Below are 27,901 nucleotides of genomic sequence, written 5' to 3' on the forward strand. Positions count from 1 at the left end.
TGTTGAATCGCAGAAGGATGGTCTACAGATTCCTGTAAAAATTTTTTTGGGCGAATGATTGCGAGCGACGCGAGAGCTTTTCAAAGTACGTCAAAAATGCAAATATTTGACCATCCGTCGTCAAATTTCAATTTACTGGTTAGACGTATATTTTAGCATGCGCCACACGACTTGACCTATAATAGGATGAAGTAGACACAGAGCTGATAATTTCGAAATGTTCTAACCTTATTTGTTGTAAAAGGCAGGTCCAAAGTCGATTTGACGTGTTTCTAGTCGATCTCTCACCATTCGTCGCACATAAAGCAGAAGTTTGCTTTTGTTTACACAGCGTTAACGTCCGATGTACATCGCCTGCTGTCAACCTATTATTGGTCGAATACCATGAATCTGTGACCAACTTTCTGCGCATATGAACATCACTGCATCTAAGTCAAAAACGGCTGAGTCATTTGTAAGATAGTTGCTTGCTTTGCACTGCGCCAAAATATTACCTTTGATCGATTGCTGACCATTGCTGATAAGCGTGTCGGCGCAGCACAATCTTACAGCCGTTATTTGTTCGTCACGCAATGCTGTCACGGCATATGCTGCCCATTTTGATCTAATTTGTATAGAGCACTCTCAGGATAAGTGAAAAAATTTAATCATTGTTCATCTGTTTGTTCATATATATAATATGCGTATATTTATATAATCGTATTCTATAGAGTACGTGGCGTCGGTCCAAATCACGTTTGTTGTACGTTCTGATGTTTCAGACAACAGCTGATAAAGCTAGTGCCTGTATTCACTAGAATTTTAAAAAAAATCGCCATAAATAAATTATAGATCAATGAAGCAAGAACTAGCTGAAATGAAAATAGGAAATCACAACGTGTCTAATTCGTGAGAAAAACAGACTAAATTGAATTAGCACATAATTACGTGAGTAAATAGCCCTGGCCATGCCATTTTATTTGGCGTATTTTGTTTGCTCAGTGGCGAGGCATTAGTATGTTTCTAACAGAAAATAGAGGATTGTTGTCAATACAGTCCAAAATTATTGTCAGTAAAATATTGTAAATAAAACACCTATTGACCGGTTACCTCCGCGGCCACCATTTGGTCGTTCCGATAAGGGTTTCATTATTGTCTTTACCCCCATTAAGCGACCACCCAAAATTTAAAAACTTTGTTTTGGAAAGGCCGACAGCAGATAAGAGTCTGAAATTAAAGGTGCATGACGAGTGATAATTCAAACACACGTCTATCTTGATTGTCTTGAATTGACTCCATGTTCACCAAGAAATTTATAACCCGATAGTGAAAAATTAAATATTCAAGGTACACCAACCTCTAGCCCCGTTAAGCGGTCACCGCCCATTTCCCCGAGGGTAGCCCGCTGTATTGCATGTAAACCAAAAATAATTGCACAGCGCGAAAAGACCTAGTATGAGTTTAGCGTTACAGTATTACGTAGGGCATGTAGGTGGCGGTGGTCGAGTAAAAGATAACAACAGGGGCAATGGTTAACTATTCATTCTTTTCATTTCTTAATTTAATCTCTCCCTACTCGACACGATTGTGCGCTCCCAGTGGTTCCAAGCCTTACGGAGCCTTACGTATTAGGATAGAAATTGTCCTACCTCTACCCGCTAAAATGGGATGACAGCATTGCGTGACGAACAAGGAACCGGCATTCAAGCCATCAAACCATGATGATCAAACGTAATATTTTGGTATAGTGCAAAGCAAGCAACTATCTACAAATGACTTAGCCGTTTTTCACTTAGATGCAGTGGTGATCATATGTGTCGAAAGAGGGTCACAGATTCATGGTATTCGACCATTAAATAAGTTGACAGTTGGCGATGTACATCGGACGTTATGTAAACAAAAGCAAACTTCTACTTTATGTGCGAATGGTGAGAGAAACACGTCAAATCGCCTTTGGACCTGCCTTTCAACAGGAAATGAGGTTAGAACATTTCGAAATTATCAGCTCTGTGGCTATTTCATCTTATTATAGGTCAAGTCATGTGGCGCATGCTAAAATATACGTCTAACCAGTAAATTGAAATTTGACGACGGATGGTCAAATATTTGCATTTTTGACGTACTTTGAAAAGCTCTCGCGTCGCTCGCAATCATTTGCCCAAAGAAATTTTTACAGGAATCTGTAGACCATACTTCTGCGATTCAACAACCAGAAGCTTAATGCATTTCAAGGTTTCGCACATGGTGAAAATTAATTATATTCACGAAGTACTTTTAAGTGAATGAAATACATGTCTTCGAAATTTAATTATTTTGCACCCAAAAAGACAACGCAACATTCCCTAAAATCAACCCAGTACACATTTAAACATTGCACAAAAATATTTGAGTGTTTTAAAGACGGAAGAATGATGTGGTTTTGCATGCGAGGCTATCAAACTTGCTTGATAAAATGGTGCGTCAAATGACGATTTTAACGGAATTTTGTAATTTGCATATTTCTTTGAAATAAAAGGATATTTTGCCAAAAAAACTATCCAGTAGTTTTTGCCATGCCCTAGCCTATCTACCATGAAAATATGAGCGAAATCGGATTTTCGACCCTTGCCGAGTTATTTCCCATTTTTATGGACAGGGACTCTTAATTGAAGTGTGACTTTCCAAATAGAGGCAACCGCTGGGACGGTATTCATCCAACTGAATTCGTTTGCCTCCCAAACTACAAAAGCGACAGGCATTGTTTCTTCGATTGGATCTGACAACAACGCTTAGACAATAAGCTTTGCTACAGGCTTATGATGGCGGAAAACCTCGCACCAGCCCGTCTTCTATATTTAATCATGTTCATACTTCCGCCTACAGGTAGGTGCAGACATTTAAGTTACTTAATTTTAAGTCACGCATATCATAAGAAAGTTATTTGCAGTTGTATAATCCGAGTAAAAGCAGCATCCCGGAAGAGTGAAATGATTAAGAAGTCTTTTCCGATAAATGCGACGTACTCAACGTGTTCGGTTACAAATTTGCAGGAAATTAAACCAAGATAGGCGAAAATAGCTCAGTGAAGTGTGCTCGACTAATTTGGGTTAAGTTACATTGTGATCAGAATAGGTCATTTCCCTCGAAGTCTATCTAGCAGCACGAGCATTTCGAGTCACCAATGAACACAATTCACAGAATATGTATTAGACTAAATTGAGGTACTAACAAAGTGATCACAACAAAGATAAAAGCGGAATCGAACAATTGACGTTCGGTTGTAAAAATATGAATGACCTCTGCCCTATGAACGTGATACTGCTAAATTGTCTCAATAAAATGAACTGAATCATTTCAGACATTTGGCTGCGTAAGCGGGCTACATCTGGAGATTTTCTCGAAAATACTACAGTAATAGCTCACGTATAAGAACCTGAATTTTTCAATTTAGCCTAAATAGGTTCTTATATAAATGGTACTTAAAGCAAATTTAGGCTACCAAGGTTCTTAAAATAGGTTCTTATATTTTCATATGAATTTCATCTGAATATACTATATATATTATAAATATCATCTCATAATACAGTATAAATCATTTATTTGTACCGTAGAGCAATGTCTATAGGCAGTTCAGTCCAGGTACAGTATATGTCCTTAACAAAACATAACAAAGAAACTCATGTTGAGAAGCTGAGGCATTACCCATTGGTAGCTTACGTTGTTTTGATATTTTGCAATTATTTATTTTCATTGGGATATATTTTGATATTTTACATTTAATATTTTGTGATTCTCACAGAGATGGAGATGGTCAGAAAACTTTCTTTGATACTGTAGTAGGGTACAGTACTTGCAAATACTTGGGGAATTATTTGAATGGCAAACACAGTAGACATAAAAAAAGTTATGTCAAGTTACTTTTAAATAGATGATTATCTTAATTCAGCAGTTTCTACCTATACACTTTTACAGCAACCCCACTGATAAGAACCTAACTTAAAATGTTAGCCGTAATGGGTTCTTATGTGGAGGGGGCTTAAAATGAAAATTTTAGGCTAACAGGTTCTTAAAACCCAGGTTCTTATACGTGGGCTATTACTGTATAACAAGTCCTCCTATCATAGCACCAAAAGCGACTTTCGATGCTTTAATACCAACTGCAAAATTAAGCCAATTGGGGCATAAAGCTCCTTAGACGGACACAACAACAAACCTTATCCAAGCATGGGTTCATTTTTAACCAAAAGACTTTCTGTCAGGCTGATTTCTGTTAGGAAGACGGGGAGAGCTACTAATTGATGGAACCTTTGTGCTTCATAAAGGTTTGGGTATTTTAGGGATGTTACGTCTGAAAAATGTTACGTGCATGCAAGAATGCCATATGGTAAAACTTAAAAATATATACAACAAGACCTTCTTCATTTATGGAAAAAAGGCTCTGAGCATATTCTAACGAGATAACATACCAAAGATATAAATCTACAAAAAGTGGTTTTGAATCGGAAAAACGTTCTTTCTTTTTACGAACTGGATCTCTGGTACAATTACAGCCTGAGGAAAGGAAGCTAAATAAGTCCTTTATTTAACACAGGCGCACCAATGCTTCCTTGTTTTATTTCTATTGTGCTTTATTCGTTTACTTCAAGTGGCAAGAACAATGACTTAGCTGATCTATAATCGCAGCAATGGTTAAGGAATAAAACCACAGCAGCATCGCTAACGGTGGTTAACGTATTCCTTATTGCATTCAACACTACGAGCCGTAAGTAAGTTAGATTTTGTGAAATTCTTAAACAGTCGCTCCTAATATACATTTTGTACCATCAACTTGACCGATTCTGTTTTGGTTCATCTTCATCCGAGTCGGATTTAGTGGAATTGCCATTCTTCAAAGAAACTATTTCCAGCCCTCCGCATTTCAAACCGAAACGGAGTTAAACTTACTTCCTATTTGGGAACTTCGATTTGATGGGGAATGCATTAACTATAATCCCTTTCAAGTAAGAGCGAACTTGTAAAAAGTGACCCAGCGCGGCCATTCAAATCAAATTTCCGCTTTTAAATTATTTTCAGTGGCGCACTTGCTGAGGATTGTTTGCTAGATGTTTGTTAGGAAAATCTTCTGAGGCATAGGGAAAGTTGATATTGTTGCATACCGGGAATTGTCAGAAAAACTGTTTGTTCCGATATTACTGAGTTTTCTTGCTAAACAAACAATTAGTCAGGCGGTAGCCGGGTTTCTAGCTCGAAATACCGCTGTGATGTGTGGCTCACCCCACCCCCCTGGGATAAGATCCTCGGGGCCTGGCTAAGTATCAGCTGGTAGCCCCTGAGCTCTCTGCCGCAACCTTCTTTAACGGAGAACCCCCTGGGTTTTCAAGCGCAGCACATCTGCTATCGAAGGCAGTCAGGCGAAAAGGTTTTTCCTTTTTCCTAAATCCAGACATGAACCTTTGAATCTTTGGTATAAAATTAGTCTAAATTTGGTCTAAACTGTTGTGATTTTAGTACCGTGAGATTGCGTGACATTGTTTACATTCTCCACGATCATGTGATATGTTTTCGCTCTTGGCTGAAAGAATAAGTGTGTGTTAAATTTAAAATCCACTCATGGCTGGGTAAACCGTTTCACTCTATAAACGTGCAAGCTTTCTCACTAAACACCCGATAAATAAGGGACCGGTCATTATTTATCGCCTGGGGGGGGGGGGGGAGGGGGGGGGGCAGAGTATTTTGGGCTGAACACGGCGAAATTTAGCCGATCCCCTCTTTAAATGTTGTATCACCGAAGTGATCCCTCTCAACACTGTTGACAGCTGTCGTGATCCCCCTCCCCATGTCTTCGCACCCATATTCAACTTTTGAGGTGTATATTCAGTGTTTTTTAACATTCAGGTAGAATTTTAATCTATGATGTACTTACAGTATAATGAAGCCCTTATCCCGCAGTCTCAAAAGTGTCTCTTGATCCGTGTCATTTTCTAGTCTGGATCCCATTATCTGTTGTCAGCTGACATGCAGCAATATAACAATCTCAAATGGATGAACAGTGCAAAGTTACTTTTTTAATAGAGTGCAAATTTAATAAGAGTCTATCAAGTACCTATGAGCATGTCATATTCAGCAGTAATTCGGCCATCTGGAAGTGCAAAAATGAGTGAAATGAGACGACTATTCTGTTGATCTGTAGTGTTAGATCAGCCTTTGTTTTTTTTGCTTTTTTGTTTTCTGTTTTTTTCCACTTTTTCTTGTTTTCTTGTTTCCTCTTTGCTTTTTTGGCTTTTCATTCAGTGTATGCTTGTACCGTGACTTCAGCTATTTGCTCATCTGGTACAAAAGTTAGATCTGGTATACGAACAGTTGACTGTTCATCGAGGTCAGCAATGACAAGATCTTGTTCGGTATTCTCGTCGTCATCTGACTCGTCATCAGACTCCGCCTCTGATTCTTCACTCTCTTCTTCACTGCTGGACAACTCATTTCCATCGCCTGTACTTTTTTGTCTAAAGTAATGACAACGAATTGCCTTTATCTTGTCCAGCTTCAGACCAACAGTGGTCAGGCCATGTTCTCAAAGGTAAAGGTCAAGCTGTCTCACCTTCAGCTTCTCAACTTTTCCATTCTCAATGAGTGTGCCCCACTTGTAATCCTTTTATTTTAGCTCCTTTTCTAATCTTCTTTTGTCGTTAGCCTCCCTTGTTCTAATATCCTTCCTGATGTTTATATCATTTAGATGACCAAGGTATTCAATGACATGCTTTTCCTCGACATTGTAGGTAGCACAGAAAGCAGCGACGGTGTTTGGATTGTCCGCAGAGATAGCGTTTTGTTCGTACAAGCCCTTCAGACAGTTCCTCGGTTGATAATCGTCTGGAGTACGATCTGTTGTTGGCGTTTCTTACACATCCATAAAATGTCCTGGATATTCTTTGTCTGGCACAGGCTGGGGGATTCTCTCTGTTACTGGTCCCACCCATCTGTTGTTGGTACACCAGGAACAGAGTGTGGAGCTTGCATCTCTTTGGCTATTACAGGCATCCCGACAAAATTCAAAAAAGAGCTCTCCTCGGACATAGTGGTCCTCAATAAAGCTTTCTATCTTTCTAAAATAGGCCGCACCAGGTATTTCGGTCTTACTGTTTTCTGAAGCATTTCGGTACGCATTAAACTCAGAAGCATTAAAAAAGAACAACTCTTCGGAAGACTTACTAAGTCTACTACTGATGCAATTATTCAAGACAGGGCCGTCGTCTATCCTTTCGGCGACCTGCTTGCAAACATGCCAAGCGTTTTTTTCCGTGTGCTCTTTTTCGTACTTTTCGTAGGAATGGAGAGACATGGCCTTGATTTCGTCTTCAGAGAGATCTTCGAATCGACGGTACATCTCCCATTCCAGCGTTGCACCGTCAACAAGAGCGTCTGAAATGGCCGAGTTTGTTCGTTCGGCCTCGCCTTGCCCGCTGTCACCTCTCGAGCGGTGGCATCGTACTCGGTAATCCGAGTTGTGAATTCGAGCCAGCTCAGCATCGCGAAAGCGAATGTCATAATTAGAAACGCCAACACCAGGTCCGGCATCTGTCAGATCTGCCCATCTTGGCTTCACAGGTGGCAAGCAGAGATCGCTAATTATTTCAAGGCCTTGTTTGCAAGCATTGCTTACTTTCAAAAATTAAATAGATTCAACTCTGGAATCTCCAGTGTCAACTGAGCCATCACTGTTTGCTACTTCGTCAATAACATTTAAAATGCCTTTGATGGTCGGAATCATACGACAGGCAAGCAAAGACTTATTGTGCTCAGACATTTCCGTTACCTCCGACAAGTGAAGCATTTTTTCCAGCCTTAGTTTTAAATGATCTGCTCTTTGCTTTTCATAGGCGAAAAACTTACAGTTGCGTCGTTCGGCCGCGTTCAATGAACTTTTCTATTGACTCTTTTCCATCGACTCTATTCGATTCTCTATAAAAGAATTTGAAACATGGAATTTTGACATTTGAAATATTAAAAAATAAACAGTTTCAATCCATCGTCACTGATACGACATGCACAAAAATTGATTATTTTATTATATAATTAAATAGCATAATTTCATTTGACATGGTTTTATATGTTAAATATTCATGGAGATCCCACCGCCACCAGAAATTCCATTTTTTTTATTCTGGTCCCCCCCTCTCCGCCTGTCAATTACGCTTGATGCCTCCTTCCGTTTCTCAGAAAACCATGTGATCCCCCTCAAAATCCTCCGCCCCGCCCCCCCCCCCCCCCGCCAGGCGATAACTAATGACCGGTCCCTAAGAACTAGATCATCCTGAACCCCGAAATCATGCGTTTTTATATGCGGGTGTTTACTATATCCCATATCCCGTTACTTTTTGGCAAAAATATCCCGCATCCCGTAGATTAAGAATGCAAAAATTAACGATTTTCCCACTCGACATCCCGTTCAATCTGATCTAAATAGCCCGTATCCTATTAATTCTACCCCCAAATATCCTGTATCCCATTAATTTTTTACCTTAAAATCTCATATCCCGAAGATTCCTAAAAATCTCTGGGATTTTTCCAGCAAGGCTTGCCTCAACATATACAAAGTACTCCTTAAACATTTTAGCTATCTCTTCTGGATCAGACATTATATTATCATTTTCTTTGCAATATCCACGTAACTCTGATTTTAATTCACTGTTTTGATTACTCACTTTATTAACCTCCAATAAAATTTCAGGTTGCCTTTAAGTTAATTAAATTTCTCACAATACATTTTGTTAAATTTGTTCCGGTAATTTTTACATACTCTTTCACTGGTTTTGTTTGAATTCTAAGCAAAATTTTCAAATAACATTTTTTAAGTTCTCTTGAAGTCAAAATACCTTTTGTGATTCATGGTGTGTCAACATTGATTACGTTTTTATTGCTTTGGCTAACTAAAGGTAAACTCTCGTAATACTCTTTGTCGAACTTCCACTAACGGCCACCTCTGTACAACGGTCACTTTTTTTGGTCCGAACGGATAGTGTACATTCACTCTTATTTTAAATTCTCTACAAAGGCCACCTCTCCACAACGGTAACGGCCAATAAAACGCATTTCGACTGACAAAACGGCCAGTTAACCATCGACTGACGACCGGCCTAAACAAAACCCCATTTTTTTTATTGTAAAAGGTCAACAAAATTGATCCTTCCCTCATTTAGTTTAGTCTCTGTTTCTGTTTAGTTTCTGTTTTATTGATATATTTTAACTGTGTTACGTACAGTTCATATGCTAAAAAAAGCATTTTTAAAGAAAAGAAATGTTGCACCCACGAAAACAGGTGTCATGTTACACCCCTACCTCCCCATAACGCCCATCTCTCGACAACGGCCACATTCCTCCGTCCCTAAGGTGGCCGTTGTGTAGAGGTTTGACTGTATATACTTTTCCAGTCCTAATTTTCTAATGCAAGACAGTTTATCAATTGATTCACTTCTTGCTTTTCTGTACTTAGGTTTTTGTTTACTACTATTGATTAATAAGTGTGATATTCTACCAACACTTAGCCGATATTCCACACACAATTGATCGGATCTCACTTACGCTCGACCAATATGTCACCAGACACAGCGCGAGCGAATGTCCACCGACTATCAGTATTAGTCGGTCGATATATCGGACGACAACACTTCTAGTAAACATGATCAAGAAAAGGAGCGAAACTAAATTGCATTAAATATTTCGATATTAAGGGAAAGTTTGTTTGAGGACTTTCATACCTCAAAACCTGTCTCTAAACATTTCAATCTCACTGGCCGTTCTCTTCATGGTATCTCTCTCATCAAGGCAACAGTGAAAGTCACACGGAGAAAATTAAAACATAATTTTTTCTTTCAACTCGGCGCAGCTGCCCATTTGAGCAAAGACCGTTTTTCAGCTAGTTAATTCATTCGTGTATTTTCTGGTGTTTTGCCTTCTACTCGACTTTATGAAGGCATAGTTCAGCTGAAGATGGCTCCTCGGCCAGATGGGGGAGTAAGGAAATTCTAACACAAATACATGTACCTATACGACAAAAGCCTATCTACTTTCATTACATGATCACGATGTGTGCTTCTATTAATTTTTCCAGTAATATAATATGAACCTACTTTGCAACAATGATGTTAGAAAGGCTTTTTTACTTTTCTTGAATGTTTAGACGGAGTATTGAAATTCACTTTGGAGCCTCCTAATCCAAGCTATGCTGGGAATGGAAGCAATGCTAAACTTTTGTGGGATTACACTCTGGACAATCAAGCAGAGCTGCTAGGGATTATCTACAGCGTAAAAGAACCCAGTGGTGCTTTCGCTGGAATGCTAGTAAAATTAACGAATGGAAGTGTTATGAATCATCAAAGTATACCTGCTGCTTACAAAGGAAGAGTTAGGATTGAAGGAAGAGCTTCCCTTGTTGTTGACAATGTAACTCCTCGAGACAACACGGAATTTAAGTGTGCACTTGCTCCAAACTCAGGAACAGATTTAGAGAGTAAGGTTCAGCTCATTGTGACAGGTACGTAAGACATACATTTACTACAAATAATCAAACGTCCTGTATTTTTTATCACATGACTACTGGTGACAGGAGACATAGAACAGCGCAAGGGCCAGATCATTGCAAAGCTTGCATTGAAAGATCCAAGTTGATGTAGAAAGGCTTAGAAAAGAATTTCAGACCAAATCACCCGGAAATTACCAGATACTTAATTTAGTTACAGCAAAATACATTTTCGCGCCAAAAGAATTGACCCTTTAGGAGAAATTTTAAGATTGATCTGTAGTATCGGCCAGCCAATTAACTTGACTGGCCAGGGAACGCCTCTTGTTAGTCAGCTTATATGGAACTTCGATGAGGTCACACGACTCTAAAACACAGAAGTCGCGTAAAGCACTCGTGGTGTCGATCGTCTCGATGATTAAGGCGACTGATCTGGCTTTGATGGACGCGAGCAAACTAAAAGCTAGTGAAAAATATGACCGACGCTATAGCCCTGGCCATTCTGGGTTATCATAATACTCAATAACACTCGGCGACAAGCTATGAAAAAGCGGCAAAGAGGGGCAGGATTGCAAATTGCGACAACTATTTTATTGTAAAGTGCTACAAAGTATATCAATAATTACGAGATTATAAACTTCACATGACAGATGTGGCTTTGAAATAACTGGATGGTCGTTTTGGACGTTGAGGAATGGGAAGGTGAGGGTGGAATGCGAAAGTAAATCGAAAACTTTTAAAGACATAGTTGCTTCGTGGATGTCATTGTTATCACTCACTTTCTTAGTGATTTTTATTTCACAGGTTTTATAAACACCAGAATTCTTCAATTATATGAGTTGGTTGGTTATTAGCTGTAACAAGAGAAAATGGTGGGACAGAGAGGGAGGCTCCCAGCCCAGGCCTTGGGATATGTCAATTAAGTTATTTTAGGGTTGCCGAAAACAGCGGCTGTGCGTTTCCTTTTACGTCCGCATGATACCATTCTTTAGATGATCAGGCAATTTAGAAACGGCGGTCCACGGGGAAATACGCTTTGTCGATAGAAGCGCCTTTTACGGGTACATTAGAGAGAGTTGGTATTTCTGGATGGATAAATCAAAGAGGGAGATACATTTTCACAACTCTTGGCTGTAACTAAAGGTTTTCTAACGCTGATCATGGCTTTCGTGTAATTACAGAAATACCAGAAATCAGTCCACCGTCAATAAACGGAAGTTACATTGAGGGATCTTCAGTCAATATTACTTGTTCAGCGACTGGAAAACCAGACCCGGAAGTATCATGGATACGAAATGGAAAAATAAAAAGGTCCGGTAGGAGCTCAGCGTATTTGAACTTCGACCAAATAAAGAGGACAGATGATGGACTGTATACATGTACAGCTAACAACTCAGCAGGAACAAAATCTCACAAAGAGATCTTGGTGGTTGGTTGTGAGTCTGGAATTATTTGATATCAAATCTCTACATCAAGACTTCAACTTAATTTCTTTTAAATGTAATCACTCCTTTTTTCTCTGTATTCTGCTTGAAAAGTTGAGGGAAATTTTCCAAATTTGCGCCCCACTTTACATAACGGATATAGGCAAAGCAAATTAGAGCGGAGTTTCCTTTCGATGATTAGGTTTTGCTTGTTTGCCAACTCAGTTTAAGAGAAAACGTAAACTTTGTGTTATACACTAACTGAAACAGTTTATACTTAACCATTTTTAACCTTAGTTAGTAGTAGTATTTTTGATCCTAGTTCCAGTTTTAAACCCTAGCTTTAGTTTTAAGATTTTAGCGTTTATTACTTTTGTATTTTAGACAGTTAATGTATATTTTAGACTTTTTTTTTTAGAGGACCCTCCTAAAAACCACCTCTAGGTGATTGGAGGCCTCCTCTTCAAATATTGATTTATTATTATGATGATTTATTATATCTCTTTTTCAATATTTTCTTTACAGACCCGGCAAACATACTAAGTGTTACTTCATCAGCTGCTAAGTCTTGGATTGGTCAGACAGTGACGTTAAAGTGTGTGTCAGATGGCGTTCCTACACCAACACTCACTTGGTACAAACCTGATGGAAATAAACTAAACACATTCACAACTAAAGAAAGTACAGTGGATGTGTCCTTAAATGATGAGCAAGATTTTGGTGAATACAAGTGTGTCACTTACAATGGCCTTGATCCTTTAAGCGACTTTTCAATGACTCTGGAACAAATACGTAGGTGTCCTTATATCTTTCAGAAATATACAAAGTTTATTGTAAAGAGAGATGACTAAGAGAAAAGTAACTTGTCCCGCCGCAGAAAAGCCCCTTTTATTTATCAGCTTAAGATTACTAGTCCACTAAACCACCGACAGCGATCGCATTTTCATCTTATAAGACAGAATGTTCATAGTAGACATCACTGCGCGAAAAGCCAAATATTCGGGCCCGAATTCGCTCGGATACGGATCGGCTCACGCCGCGTATGCCGCAATGTTCTGACGTATTCGATTACGGCTGACTCGAAATACACCTGGAATATTCTAGAGGAATCCGGCCTGTTTTTCCGTATTCAAATTTAATACTCGTGAATGACTCGAAGTGTTCGATAAATCATACGGGCCACGTTTTGGTAGATTAATGTTGCATTAGATGTTCTTCGAAGATATAGCGATCATTTATGACTCGAACATTTTCGAATACTCTCAGTTGTTCGAGAGTTTGCGACTGGAAAACGCGATGCACGACGCCACTTCTGACGTGAACGTCTTCGAATACTAATGAATACGTCAAGTATGCTCTAATTTTCGAGAATCGCACGCTATGAATACGAAAGTTGTGTCACATTTTTCACAGCCAAAGATGTATTGCGTCGTCAAGAACGGGTTTTATGCAGGTAATATACGCTACCGCGTAGTTCATTCAGACAACACGCTAGCTAGTGTTCCGAAGCGTCCGACTGGAACACGAGACTCATGCGAAGTATGAAACGTGTTCATGTTTAAATACTGAAGCATACGTGAGGTTTTAAGGTATTCTAAATTTAAAACTTAAGGAAATAGGACATATTTATCCTTAGTTATTATACGAATTTCGAGGCTGATAGCCGCAAAAATGACTAATTTAGGCTGTTTTTACGGTTGCCTAGAAGTAAGAGTGAGAGTCAATACATCATTGAGTGAGCCCGATTTGAATAAAAATAGAGATATATGATATAAATCAAATTTCTTTTAGAGAAACCAGGCCCCCCAGCCATCATATCTTCAGGGACAGATATTCAAGCTACTTCACTGACAATAAAATGGACTGCACCAACTGATGATGGAGGGAGTCAGATCACAGCATACCGAGTGGTCATAACAAAGGGTAGCACTGAGATAAAAAATGTTAATATTTCTGATCCTGGAATAACCAGTCTGTCTGTTGGAGATTTGGAGAGAGATACTGAGTACAACGTGAAGGTGTTTGCCAGAAATGCTGTCTTTGAAGGTACACCTGGGCAAAAGACTATCAGGACAAAGACTAACGGTGAGATATCTATTGATTTTTATTAACAGAGTATTTCAACTTAAAGATATTCACTATCATACAACAGCTCTACGTGGTAATTTATTTTTGATGCAAAGATATCACTAAAACTACACAGTCCATCAGGGCCCATGTTAATATCAGGTCCTGAAACTTCTAAAAGGGCCATCTTGATGTAAATTTAATAAATAGAGGATATTACATGGCCGCTTGGAGATACGAGATTTCTCTTCGAGTGTTGAAGAATATTTTAACACGAGAAGAGAAATTTCGTTTCTCCAAGTGGCCATGTAATGTTCTATTTACTATATAAACTCCAATAAAATCCCAAGCGATTTTAATTTCGCTGCGCAAGGCGCCATTTATTACGTAACCATAGCAACGGTGATCCTTTCACATGTGAGGATAACATGTTATTTTCAGGTGAGAAGATACCACGTTTTCGCGCGAAAGCTCACCTGGTATTTTATTAGTTTGCATATAATATAAAAGGTGTCTATCTTTCTACCTATCTATCTATCTGTCTGTCTGGTTATTTATCCGTCTATCTAATACATTTAACTAAGCCTTAACCGCCGACCGGTTACCTCAGTGGTAGAGCACCGGACTAGCATGTGGGAGGTCGCGGGTTCAAACTCCGGCCGGACCAACACTCAGGGTCTTTAAATAATTGAGGAGAAAGTGCTGCCTTTGTAATGACATCTGCAAATGGTTAGACTTTCTAGTCTTCTCGGATAAGGACTATAAACCGTAGGCCCCGTCTCACAACTCTTCATAATTAATTCTGTGGGACGTAAAAGACCCACACACTGATTGAAAAGAGTAGGGGACGTAGTTCTCGGTTTGGTGGTCTTCTCTCGTCTGATGGTTAAATGCTCGGAGATATTAGCTGCACAAGCTACTCTGAAATCCGAGGGTAAATAAAGTAATGTATCTAAGCCTAAAAGCGGAGCCCCTGGGCCTGGTTGTTCAAAGCTCGATTAAGCTAACCCAGGATAAGCGAGAATTTTGATTTGCGTTTTGTCACTTTGCGGTGAGGTTTTCTGTTTATGTTGTTTGGCATTCTGTTTTGAGTTTGAAAAATCTAAAACTGCACAAAACAAAAGCAGTAAAAATATTTGTATGTAAGAAAAATTTATACTTTGGTTAAAATACTGGGTTAGCGTTAACTGGCTTCCGAACAACCCAAACTCAAATATCATATCATCTAAACTTGAGCCCGCGATATGGTCACTTGATAGTGGTCAGCAGATAAGTTGTTTTGACAGGTAGGTAGGTAGGTAAAACTTTATTTATGCAGGGTGGCCCATTGACCAATTGACCATAATACGGATTTCCAATATCAATGAAGTACGCTATAAACTAAGGCTGCATGTCTCTGTCAAACTACAGTAGAACCCCGGTAACTCGAACTCTGAAGGGAAACGAAAAACAGTTCGACCTAGCGGGATCGATTGAATATCCAACTCAGTTGCCATGTTAATAATTGATAGTTTACTGATTGTTCAGCACTTCAGTATACTGTGACAGCTAAAGGCACCGCATCCGGTGTGACTCATAACATCGGGAAATGACTCTCAAATATATGAACGGTCGGTTGCACTAATTAAAATCAAGTTGCTGTGGTGTTAGTTTTGAGTGTTTTTACCGACTACACGACAAGGAAAGCTAATGGGATGACATCCCTGGTGAGTTACATGAACCAGAATTCGAGTTATCGGGGTAAATTTTTATCAGGGGAAACGAAATTTAGTTCGAGTTAGTGGGGAATTCGAGTTATCCGAGCTCGAGTTAACCGAGTTAAAAATGAATGAAAAGTGGGGTCAAATCCTAGGAAAATGGGACTTGGTTCGAGTTAGCGGGGGAGTTCGAGTTATCCGAGTTCGAGTTATCGGGGTTCCACTGTATTAGCCGGAATATGGCCGTCATCTTGCGCGACTCCGTCGTCGCCATCGTCGTGCGAACGCGCCCACGAGCAATACCGCTAGCCAAGAAAATCAATTCATGTGTTTCCTTTTCTTTCCTATATAAGTATGGAGCCCGGAGGGCCGCCGAAGGTCCGCTATTATTTCGCAGAAAGCGATATTACAGTAAAAATGCTTTGAACTCATTTGATCCAACTAGTTGGAAACAATTTGCTGAATAACTTTATCACTTAGGAATTCCCGAGACACCAGAAATTAAAGACTTGCCTGCCGAGATACACAGCGATGAAGTGGTCATAAAATGGACAAAGCCAAACAGCAATGGAGCGGACATCACACAATACACTGTGTATATTCGAAACGTTACCAGTGATGATACCGTAGGAGACTGGAGAAAGATTGAGGTCATTTATGATGTCTCTATACTTGAATATGTCGTCGCACTTGAAAAAGGCCAGCAGTATGAATTTTTGGTTACGGCAACTAACAAATATGGAGAAAGTTTGAAAAAACAGCAAAACATAAAGAGAATCAATGTTTTGGAAGGTAAAGTAATGGCTTTTTTTTCTTTTTCTGGATTAGTTATGTAACTCGCTAGTTAAAATGAAATTTTTGTTTTTCGTAACAACTAACTTGGAATTTAATGTTGTAGTGGTTACGGACTGGAACAGTGGTTATTACTGTCCTTAAACGCGGGTACATTCTTGAATACTAGTTTTATGTCTGTTTTCCTGTTATTTCAGAGTCCAGTAGATCGACTGCGAACCAGAATCAAACAGGTAATAAAACAATTCGGTGTATATATTTATATATACGTATATATATATAAGTATATATTTATTTGGCAAGACTTGTTTGGTAAGACGTGACCAAAAATATGCTCCTATTTGTCGCTTTAATTGTAAATGTTATCACCCACAGTTGTTAGATGCGATAAAGAACTGGAGATTCTTCACGCTGTTTATCTCAGTATTATAATCCTATTGGCGATAATCATTGTTGTTATCAGTGTTATCCACTGGAGAATATGTCGAGGTCCAGGTATGGTAAATATCTGTTATTTGCCGGCTTATGGTTGGTCCGTATAGTGAAACACTGTGACCGAGGTCTTGAAAATGCTGCCCGGGGCCGCAGGCCGAAGGCAGCATTTTCACGCCCGAGGTCACAGTTTTTCACTATACGTACCGACCCTAAGCCGGCAAATAACCTATTTATTTTTTTCCTGCGGGAAATTGGCTTACGAGCAGGTTTGTCTACGCAACTTTGTAAGTGAATTGCCTAACTTGCCGTATACAAACCATCGCAAAAACTCTAACGAGTGACCGAGCAAGTAACTCAGATACTAGACATAGAAAGATATAAACTCGACTGCAAATGACTTTTTTCGCTTAAAATTGTGCGGCGAGAGAAACACAGGATAACGCGCCATTACAACGCCGAGCTACAAACAACCAAACAAACTCTCACAACTTCAAAATACTCTATTGAATTTACTAACAGTGACTTTCCTTGCCATTTAAAAGTGAATAGAGCTAAACCTTCATTGATTAATCGTCGATGGAAGTGTAAAAAGGGCGGAAGATTGACGATTACCGTCAGTTCACTCGATCAGGAAAATTGACCAACAGGACGATTTCACCCGCGCTGTTTCCCGCCGTTACCGTGATCGTGCTCAGAGATAGGAAAATCCGGACTGCGCTAAGAACCAATCAGATTGCAGGATTCGTTACCGTGCCCTCTTGGCAAAAAGTAACACTTATTATTTAGTTTCTAGACACGCTCTACTGAAATGGAAATTAACAAAGTTATTTAGCCGTCGAAGTGAGATGAGCTGGAGATGAGCTCGGCTGGAAGCATACATAAATGGACAAATGGAATTCCATTTTTTTCTTCACACTGGACTAAATTAGTTGTGTTGTGTGTCTACCCGAGGTAGAAACTTTGAAAGGACCCTATAAATAACTGACACTCAGTTTTCACTACTCTTTTCTGCTGTTCATCTCGTGAAATCTCTAGCCTTTTATAAACCTTGAGCCGGATAGCATCAATTTTAAGTAAAGCCTCCCTAAAGTCAATTCTAAGGTTACCCCGTACAGTCCTGATCCAGTTGTCCTGGCTGATCCCAACGTGTGCAGGGAGAAAAAAAGGTATGAGCCTGACTGATATGTTTGCTTGTAAGCCCTTAATACAGTCCCAGAATGAAATCATTTTTTGAGGTATCAGGAGATGTATACAAAACTTGAAAAATAGTATTCTCAAGTAGGCCATTTTTTCATTAGTTATTTGTCTTTTTGAGCACATATTTTGCTGTTGTTGTTGTTGTTTTTCAGTAATTTCTAAGCGGCGTGAAAAGCGGTGAGTATAGCCGTCAAAGTTCAGCAGTTTTCCCTAGACATAATAGCGCACGCTACGATTGCCTGCCAGAAGTCAGTATATTAGTTGCACGTGCAAAAATGCCGCAAGTAACGCTTTGAAAAAACGAAAGCAACTTCAGTATTTGAAACGCGTTAAATCATTTTGGCATACGTAGCGATAGATAAATGTCGTTAAACAAGGGGTAAAAAAGTTTTTAGTCACTCTTGTTTTCTCGCACACGATACATGGCGCATGGCGTCACATGAGCCTGTACTTAAATTAAAGTCATGCGCAGTCTTTGATCGAGGATCGGGTTGAATCGCGTTTAGAGATAAAATTTAAAAAAGATCTGTGAGACAGATTTTGAGCTATTTGTGAAACAGGCAAAATTTCAAATTTTCTTAGTTTGCGAAAAATCTGTGTTACAGATTTTTATTTTACTTTGCGGGGGAATGTTTAATCAGAGCCAATTTCTTATTCCTGAAAATTTTGAGGTGGGGTCAAAGGTGTAGATTTTGAGAAAAACGTCTTTTAACCTACTAGTGCCCAGTCTCTCCGTAGGTACTCGGTCTTTCATTTTGGCCATTTGTTGACGTTTAAATTGTTCAAGTTTCACATAGAATGGTAAAAGACTCGGAGAAACAGTAAATAGAGAAAGGTAAAACATTTTGGAACATTTTTGAAAAGAGTTCGAAGTTGGGCTGTGTAATCCATCAAAACTGTAGTAAACCACCTTAACTGACAGCTCCAGGAAGCAATAGCTATTCATGACTATTTACACCACCAACACGATACTTAAAAGGGTTTAAAATGAAATCATGTTTTCTAATTCCAGCATTAGCAGATCCTCATTAAGTGCAGATTGCATTGAGATGGTAAGCTCTTCTTTCAATGTGTCTCTCGTTATGGACTAGAAGAAAATATCGGTTTTATTACATTACCATTACAAATGAGTCAGAATAACCCAAAAATGGACATTTTTTCTGACACTAAAATGCCTTCGTATCATTTCTAGGTATCCACCTCAGTTTCTACCGCGTTGATAAAGGTTGTTTAGCGGTATAACTTCGTAATTTGTTTTACGTTCCCTTCAAGAACACTGTTGACCACCACGCAGCAGAAGTTCAGTCCACAGAAACAATTGATGTTACCAGCATAACCTACGAGATTCCTAACAGTGGTGGAGATTACATGCCTCTTCATCCTTCAACAAGAAGCTGGGAGATCAGTCGAGAGCAAGTGGATATCATTAAAAATATCGGAAAGGGAGCTTTCTCTCAAGTCGCTAAGGCAACAGCTAAGAACATCTATGGCAGCCAAGGTGTCATAACTGTGGCTGTGAAAATGATGAAAGGTTATGGAAAATTATATATTTTAAGCTTATGATTAAAGCTCTTATTATATGGCTTTGGTTTGAAGCCGATATAACGTGCGCTCTTATTGGCTAATTCTAGGGCATTATTCTCCCATGATGCCCAAGTGCCGATTGCGGGGCTACAAAAACAAAGCAAAAGATAATAATGAAACTATTGCGTTTTCCTGAAAATTGTAGCGGCTTTAAACGATGAGAAACGAGGAACACTCTGCGAATGACTCCTATTACCCTGACGAGCTTCAATTTTGGGAGAGCACAGCGAACCCATAGCGTTAAATTATGAACGAGTAGTTGTTGAACAGGACAAAGGAAACAGCCAGAGCGAAATTGGAACTTCCGTCATAGAGCCATACAATAAACTACTTATCAACGTCCAACGTTCAGTCTTCACGGGAAATTTCTCAAACCTCGGCCTTGCAGCATAGACGGTTTGCGATTTCCCCGTAAAGACCTCATTCGCGGTTAATAAGTAGTTATTGATATCCTCCTGACTTTGTCTTTTGTAAGATAGCGGTTCTTCGACCGATTGATTTAATTGATTGTCTGATGACTGACTGACTGACTGACTGACTGACTGACTGACTGACTGACTGACGGACGGACGGATTGACGAACATACGGCCTAACTCACTGCTTGCTTGCTTTCATTTTTGCATGACTACCTAACTAACTGACTGACTGACTGACTGACTGATTGGTCGATCGATCGATCGATCGATTGATTGATTGATTAATTGATTGATTGACTGACTGACTGACTGACTGACTGATTGATTGATTGATTGATTGATTGATTGATTGCCTGACTGACTGACTCATATTCTCACTTTTGCTAAATTTTTAGCTTTAATTTATTTACCTCAAGTAGAAAACGCTCCTGAATCAGATAGGAAGGACCTGCTCTCAGAGCTCGAGCTCATGAAAAAACTGAAGCCTCATCCTCACGTGATCAAGCTGATTGCATGTGTTACCGAGTCGGGTAAAGAAAATATTTCTTTATGTAATGTGACATGGCTACGTCAATTAACAATCAGGAGTTGAGTTCAGTAATATAATATGCATTTGGCGATTATAATAAAAAGTTTATCAGACGTTAGTTTTATGAAAACGCACACACTGAAATCGCTAACAGAATATCAATCAATGTCTAAGATTGAACATTTAAAAGTGAAGTATGTACACATATGCCTTAGTATTTTCCGTATGTTTGCCATGTACTCACTCTTTCCGTTCCGGCACTCTCAAACTTTAGGTTAAGTTCCCTGCAGTTTATGGAGATTGTTTCTGTAGTCACTTTATACTTGAACTTCATAAGGTAAGGGTATTTTCCTTTATTTTAGATCCGTTACTGGTCCTTATTGAATATGTGCCGTACGGTGATCTGCTGGGTTATTTGAGAAAGAGTCGTGGACTCAGTGACACATATTTTAATAACCCGGATAGAAAGCCGGAAACCAACCTAACTTCAAAGCAGTTGATGAGGTTTGCATGGCAGATAGCTGACGGGATGGCTTATTTGTCGTCAAGAAAGGTAAAAGCATCTCTACTAATTGCTATTCTATGACTACTAAAGGTATCTCAAACCTGGAAAAAGACTTACAATACAAAAACAGGACTACAGATCAAGCACATGTAGCCATGACGGTAATTTTGAAATAATCACATCTTTACTTCAGATAATCCATCGTGACTTGGCGGCCAGAAATGTTCTTGTTGGTGAAGAAGAGAAATGCAAGGTGACAGATTTTGGGATGGCGAGGAATGATCAGCAAGATGATATTTACACCAAACAAAGTCGAGTGAGTATCATATATTTACTGAGCTTCCCATAATAATTATCTTTATCAAATCCCAAAATAATTATCCTTATCAAATCGATTCCAAAGAGTCAGACTGGGGGACACACTTTCAAATTGGCAATATATATCTAATGGTGTACCACAGGGATCTATCCTCGGCCCCTTATTATTTAACGTCTTTATGAACGATCTTTCATATGTTATTGAGAAGAGCACTCTGTCCACTTACGCTGACGACACTCAAATCTTTTACGCTGACAATGAACTCTCCAAAGTTGAAGAAACAGTCAACAATGAACTTATCAGTGCTGATATATGGTTTGCGCGAAATAGTATGAAGAGGAACAACTTCCCATATCCAACACAATGGAACTTCTTGGCGTGACAATTGATGAGAAATTAAATTTTGAAAAGCACCTCGCTAAAATATGTAGAAAAGTCAGTCAACAGATCGCTGTATTAATCAAAGGCTCCCTGAGCCAGCTCATGGATGAATAGTTGATTTTTGCCTCTGTGGCAAAACGAGTCTTTGTGCAAAACTATTCGTAAGAAAATGGACATCACCTGTGCGTTCATTCTCTTGAAAATAAAGTCATGTTCGTATGAAATGTTTTGCACGAACATTCGTTCTAAAAAAAGAGGCAAACAGCAACTTCAAAGTGGAAGTAAAGTCTGCATATGAGCCAAGTGGCCCATCAGGTCGGCACTAATCCCGGTTTCTGTAGCATGAAGCGACTAGGAGTATTTCTACTACCCCCGGATGAAATGCTAGTCGATCGCAGGGTTACCCCGCAATATTAAATTTGCCAATACTTATTTATACTCCTGGGTGGAAAGAGGCCTTGTGAGAGTTAAGTGTCTTGCTCATGAACACAATACAAATTGTTTGTGCTAGTCTCGCTAGCAATGCAGTAATATTCCAAAGGATTGCGGATATGTCTCTTCTAATAGATTTTTGCAACGATTACAGAATATACTTATGTTGACAAGTATCAAGCATTCTCTTCTCCAGAATTCAATTTTTGATATCAATTTGTTTAAATCTCTCATTTCTAGGAGCAAAAAAACAAAAACACTCTACATCACCAGCCACCATGCGTCCGGCTTTTTGACACAATTGGACAGCATATCTTTCTTGCCAAAAATATAGATCTACACAGCCTCTTTGACTTAATTTGTTCATCCATCACTAAAATATTGCAGTGTATATCTACTCAATCGCACATGTAGGTTGTCTTGCATATCATCCGTGAAGAAATTTTCACTCTGGTCGAACTGCATGGAATACAAAAAAAATGTAGTGTGAACGACAACAAACTAAAAGATTAGGCAATTCGAAATTTTTTTCCCCTTAGTATTTAAAAACAAGTTTACAAATTTCGAGCTTGCGATACTAACACAGGCAGAATTTCAATATGCACATACAAAATAAAATAAAACAATAAAGAAACAATGAAACCAAAGCCTAACAAGAATTTAAGCTTACCTTGGACTCCGCAACGAGAGAAAGCGAGTGAAAACCATCAAATTCTCTTGCCAAGAAAAAAAGCTAGGAGCTTAACTTCGCCCATATGCTAATCACGATCTCACTTTCTGGCTTCGTCTTCCCGGGTGTCATGTATCAATTCTTTGACCTCGCCGACCGTGCTGTTGTGCATGATACATGACCACAGTCATAAATACCTCTACCAGCTTTCATCTAGGTGTGAGCAAAAGCTGAAAGGTAAAAAAAAAACATATTTACGAGATAAAATCACATGAAACCAAAATGGCTGACTTCAATCTTCGAGATGTTCGACACACTCGTACCCAGGCTCTCGATTTATCGGGCAAAAATGTACGCCTTTCTGGTCCCCCCCCTCGTCAAAGAACCTTCCTGAAGACGACTGAACACTCTTGGACAAAAACAATACTTAGCAGGGGAGGGAGGAGAAAATTGTTTAATCCAGGTTTAATGAATAAATTAATTAGAATCGAGTGAGTGAGTGATCGAGCGCCATCCTACTGCCTCCTAAGCTCATGGATGTTACTCATCAATGAGCAAAAAGGATGCAGAAACTGTTGTCTTTTGAGACTAGAAGGGATCTTTACAAAGCTTTTATTCTGCCACACTTTAATTACTGCTCCGAAACGTGGCACTTCTGTATTAAGAAGTCAGCTGACAAGTTAGAGATGGTGAACGAACGAGCGCTCCGTTTTGTTTTTAGAGATAAGTCCTCGCCTTATGAGGAACTTTGTAAGCGTATCGGTCTCTCAAGTCTTCGTGAACAGCAATTAGCGAAAATATTGTCCACTGTTTTCAAGATGTTGGCCAGCAATGCAGGACCAGCAAGTTTACTTGATCTTATAACAGTAAGGTGCTCCACTTATAACCTTAGGGGCACCACAATACTGGACCTTCCAAAAGTACAATCAACAACTTTCGGCTTAAGATCATGGAGACACGCTACATCGAAATTGTGGAATGCTGTACCGGACGAATCTCGAAAGATACAAACGTACACTACTTTTAGAAACAACTTAAAAACATTAGATCTCACAGGACTCTGAGTGCGAAGTGGATCTATTCTTAATCAATTTTTACTGCTTTTAATGTTAGGGTTATCTTACATATTGTACTTGTGACCACATTGTTAATTCTTATATTTTAATATTAGGCCCAGTTCAGACGCCGAACTTTTCATGAGCCGAACCTAATACGTTGAATTAAGTACATGAAAAGTTCGGCGTCTGAATCAGTTAAAAACGGCTATTTGAATTTGGAACGGCTCAGCCGTTCTGTGCTGCTTTTCTTGTAGACATCTTGACCGATAGTTTATGGCCAGGTGCACGCGCACTCTGTGTTACCGCTACAACTTTGAGATTTTATACATCGTAATGTGTAGACCTTTTTAGCTTGCGCGGTTTGTTGCCCCATTTCATGACGCTCTTGAGAATGCTTGCTTTCAAATGTTCAAATAGTCGTGTGTGTATGAATGAATAATTTTTAGACGGGTAAAAGAACAATTTTCTAGAGAATGTCACGTGGTTTGTAATGGGAAAGCAAATCGCCCAAGCTAAAAGGTCTATTATGTTACATACAGTTGATATCTTAACCGTTACACTGTTGATGACGGATGTTCGGTCGAAAATTGTGTGAACGATTAAACAAGTAGTTTTGTTTCTAAAGGTCTCCACATGTAAAATTATATTAAAAGTGCTGGTTGCTTAAACTTAATTATAAAACAGTTGGTATTGCTCAGGCCCGAACCCGCAGTGGAAGAGTCATACGAGCTCCTAAGAGACTGGACATATAACTTAGCCACCCCTCCCCGGACATTGCTGAGTTAACGTTGTGATATTATATTTTGATTTGTCTTGTTCGTCGAAAAACACGTGATCGCAAGTCAACGATTTGGTTTTAGTCTATTTCGAGTTGTCCACTGAGAGTAAGCGAGTGAATCTTTCATTGATACGTGGAACTGAACAGGTATATAATTCATGGTAGGACACATATATAGTTTTCTTTTATTTACTGCTGTTTGCATGCGGTTAGTATTTGAGGGGTAAAGGAGAAGGCGATTGTATGTGTCCTACCATGAATTACAGTATATGCCCATATAGTCGCCTTCCTCTTTACCCCTTAAATGCTAACCGCAAGCAAACGGCACTAAATAAGAGAAAACTATATATGTGTCCTACCATGAATTATATCCCAGAGTAAACGATTTATTTTTATTTTCATTTCCGCGGTTTCAATTTACCATAGATCCTCTGCTGGTCCTTATTGAGTATGTACCATACGGTGATCTGCTGGGATATTTGAGGAAGAGCCGTGGGCTAAATGACACTTACTTTAGATACCCGGATGTGAAACCGCAAACCAATCTGACTGCAGAACAACTGATGAGGTTCGCTTGGCAGATTGCTGATGGCATGTTCTATTTGTCTTCGAGAGAGGTTTGTTTGTATTCCTTTTTCTTCATTATTTATTATATCCTGTAAACTGTTAAATTGTACAGTTTCTTCCATTCCACTCAGCGAAACGCGCTACCCCAGTAATTACAATTTTTCTTTCAGATAATTCATCGTGACTTGGCAGCCAGAAATGTTCTTGTTGGTGAAGGAGAGAAATACAAGGTGACAGATTTTGGAATGGCGAGGAATGTTCAGGAGGATGATATTTACACCAAACGAAGTCGGGTACGAATTTCAAAGGAATTACAGTTGTTGCACGTCTACAGAATATACATCATAAATTTTTTGTGGTTTTAATTTCGATTATTTTCTTTCATAATAAGGGTCGTCTGCATGTGAAGTGGACTGCTTATGAAGCTTTGTTATATGGAACATACACAACACAAAGTGACGTGTAAGTATTTTACACCTTTTAATATGACATTATCTAAGGTACTTTAATTTCTTTTAGAGGAAGTATCCTCATTTAGTTTACAACGAAGCTGATTCAACCCACACTTACTGGTTTCAAAACATTTTCTTAAAAACTCCACTACTAAATTGAATACCTCATTTTCCGACTGGGTGCACTGCATTTAATTCCATTTTACTTACAAAAGGAGCAGATGTCTAAAGAGTGAAATACTCATGATGTTACGCAATGCAACAGAAGACTTCACCAAGCTAATCTTTCAGGTTAATCAATATTTTTATCTGCTTTTATGTCACTTAGTATCAACTAATCGTACCTTTTTCTCGCAGTTGGAGCTATGGTGTCCTGTTGTACGAGATTCTTATTGTAGTAAGTTTCACGTTTGTGGTCCAAATATTTTCTATTGTTTTATAATCAGGATCAAAAACGAATGGGCAAACGTAAAACGCCAATTTACAAGTTTGGTGAATATCAATTGAACATAATCCTCGGTTTATCTGCGTCACGTGACGTGTTTGTAACAGTCCCATAGCAGAAATATCTGATCACGCAATGTTAGAAACAATGAAAAATCGTGTCCCGCTATGGTAGCCTCGTGATGTTCCCGTATGAGATTTACATTTGAACCATAACAATCACAAAACCCTAACCTTGGCTTTAAAAATACTCAAGGACATTTATTCTGGAAACTCTTTGTGAGGGTTAATGGAAAAAATGGTGGTTGCCGACAAACACTAGTGCCTTTTCGCTGCAACAGGAGGTTTCTTTCTTGTGTTATGCATAATGAATAGATTCCTTGATCTTGTCCAGGTGGATCTCCATATCCAGGAGTAAACGCTCGAGAAATCGCCAGCAAACTTCAAGAAGGATTCAGAATGCCGAAGCCTAAACATGTGGACAACAAACTGTAAATGAATATATCCTGTTACTCAATTTATTTAGATACCAGATTATGATCAAGTGCTGGGAAGAAAATCCAACTGATCGGCCATCGTTTGCCAAACTAAAAGATACGATGAAAGAAATGGAGAGAAACCACAGAGTAAGTATGGACAATCAAATGTTGACGAGTGAGTATTCAGTTTTATTTCCTTTAACTATCGTCGCTGAGAAGTTACGCTTTAACCTTTTTTCTCATTTTTCTTTATTTTTTTGGCATAGCCAATAATTTCTAAATGAAGAGATTTCTTGTATATGTCATCCAACTTTTATATATGGCAGCTTAGTAATTGCATTAATTGCTTTTCTTTTGCAGACGTACGTCAATCTCAAACAGTAAGACAACAATTTGTACGCCAACGTTGAAGATCTTACAGCTGAATAACTGTTTTATCCTCCAACTTTGTAATAAGTACATTATTGTTATGTAGATAACTATTGTAACATCTCGGTTATCACCCTTCCATCAGCCCCTGCCCCGAGTTATGCCTACCCTCCCTTGATATAAGGTAATCAGATATCACGGTTGCCTGTTATGCCCTTTGTAACTCTACGTGGACAACACTTGTTTCATTTTAAAGTGCAACCTGCAGGAAATTCTACTTCCACGCCAACTGGAGTAGGTGGAAGCTCTTAGACTATTTTTGTCTCTCTATGAACAGACGTGGCGTTCCGATGGCTGTTGACCCTCAACCATTGCAATTCGATCCCAAAGAGTTGCTATTGGTGAGTTCCCCTCCCCCCTTGCTCTCCATTAGAAGCCCATACGAGCATAAACTGTTCCATGCCTCAAAACCGAGAGTTTACGCCAGTTTATTACCAAATTTGTCATCTCTTTTAAATGATCCGACGGATAAGAGGTCGACAACGTAATTACCTCCTGTTAACGAACCACCATTGACACGTGGTGGTCGAACTAATTCAGTTTTCTTTTATTTGTTGCATAGAGTAGTATGGTTGTATGTTTGTTGTAAACATGTTTTGGTGGCGTTTTCAATTACTTTGATAACTTCACATGTTTCAAGAAGTGTGTTTATGTTCATCAGTGATATCAGATTGGCGAGCACTTATAGGTCTTTAATGTAGTTCTTTTAGCTATTATGGATACAAGAGACAGTTTATGCAACGGTTTAGCGTGATTAGCTGTAGCTGCTAT

At 39.0% G+C, this 27,901-nt stretch overlaps 1 protein-coding gene and 2 pseudogenes across 3 annotated transcripts in view; 1 reads left to right on the forward strand and 2 right to left on the reverse strand.

Annotated features, from left to right (window-relative positions):
* The window catches only part of LOC145492428 (uncharacterized), a 456,732-nt gene that overhangs the window by 109,566 nt on the left and 319,265 nt on the right, over nucleotides 1–27,901 (reverse strand). The window contains exon 1 of one of the 2 annotated variants that reach the window (XM_081471876.1): nucleotides 5,307–5,517. The exons of the other annotated variant lie outside the window; for it this stretch is intronic. The gene's annotated coding sequence lies outside the window, so the exon portion shown is untranslated. Of the gene's footprint in view, nucleotides 1–5,306; nucleotides 5,518–27,901 lie in introns of those variants that run through there. 2 annotated transcript variants of the gene reach the window in all.
* LOC145493642 (uncharacterized) lies at nucleotides 15–27,900 on the forward strand (annotated as a pseudogene). Its single transcript, XR_014050146.1, has 19 exons — nucleotides 15–2,841; nucleotides 10,136–10,489; nucleotides 11,656–11,910; nucleotides 12,424–12,690; nucleotides 13,690–13,983; nucleotides 16,143–16,454; nucleotides 16,652–16,687; nucleotides 16,830–16,982; nucleotides 18,188–18,263; nucleotides 19,099–19,138; nucleotides 19,359–19,617; nucleotides 20,507–20,617; nucleotides 20,979–21,169; nucleotides 21,315–21,437; nucleotides 25,718–25,788; nucleotides 26,136–26,172; nucleotides 26,598–26,713; nucleotides 26,749–26,848; nucleotides 27,062–27,900. The product of XR_014050146.1 is annotated as an uncharacterized LOC145493642 (transcript).
* On the reverse strand, nucleotides 6,197–7,966 carry LOC145492379 (uncharacterized; annotated as a pseudogene).

This window comes from Orbicella franksi, chromosome 7 (assembly GCF_964199315.1).
Source record: "Orbicella franksi chromosome 7, jaOrbFran1.1, whole genome shotgun sequence".
Classification (NCBI taxonomy): Eukaryota; Metazoa; Cnidaria; class Anthozoa; order Scleractinia; family Merulinidae; genus Orbicella; species Orbicella franksi.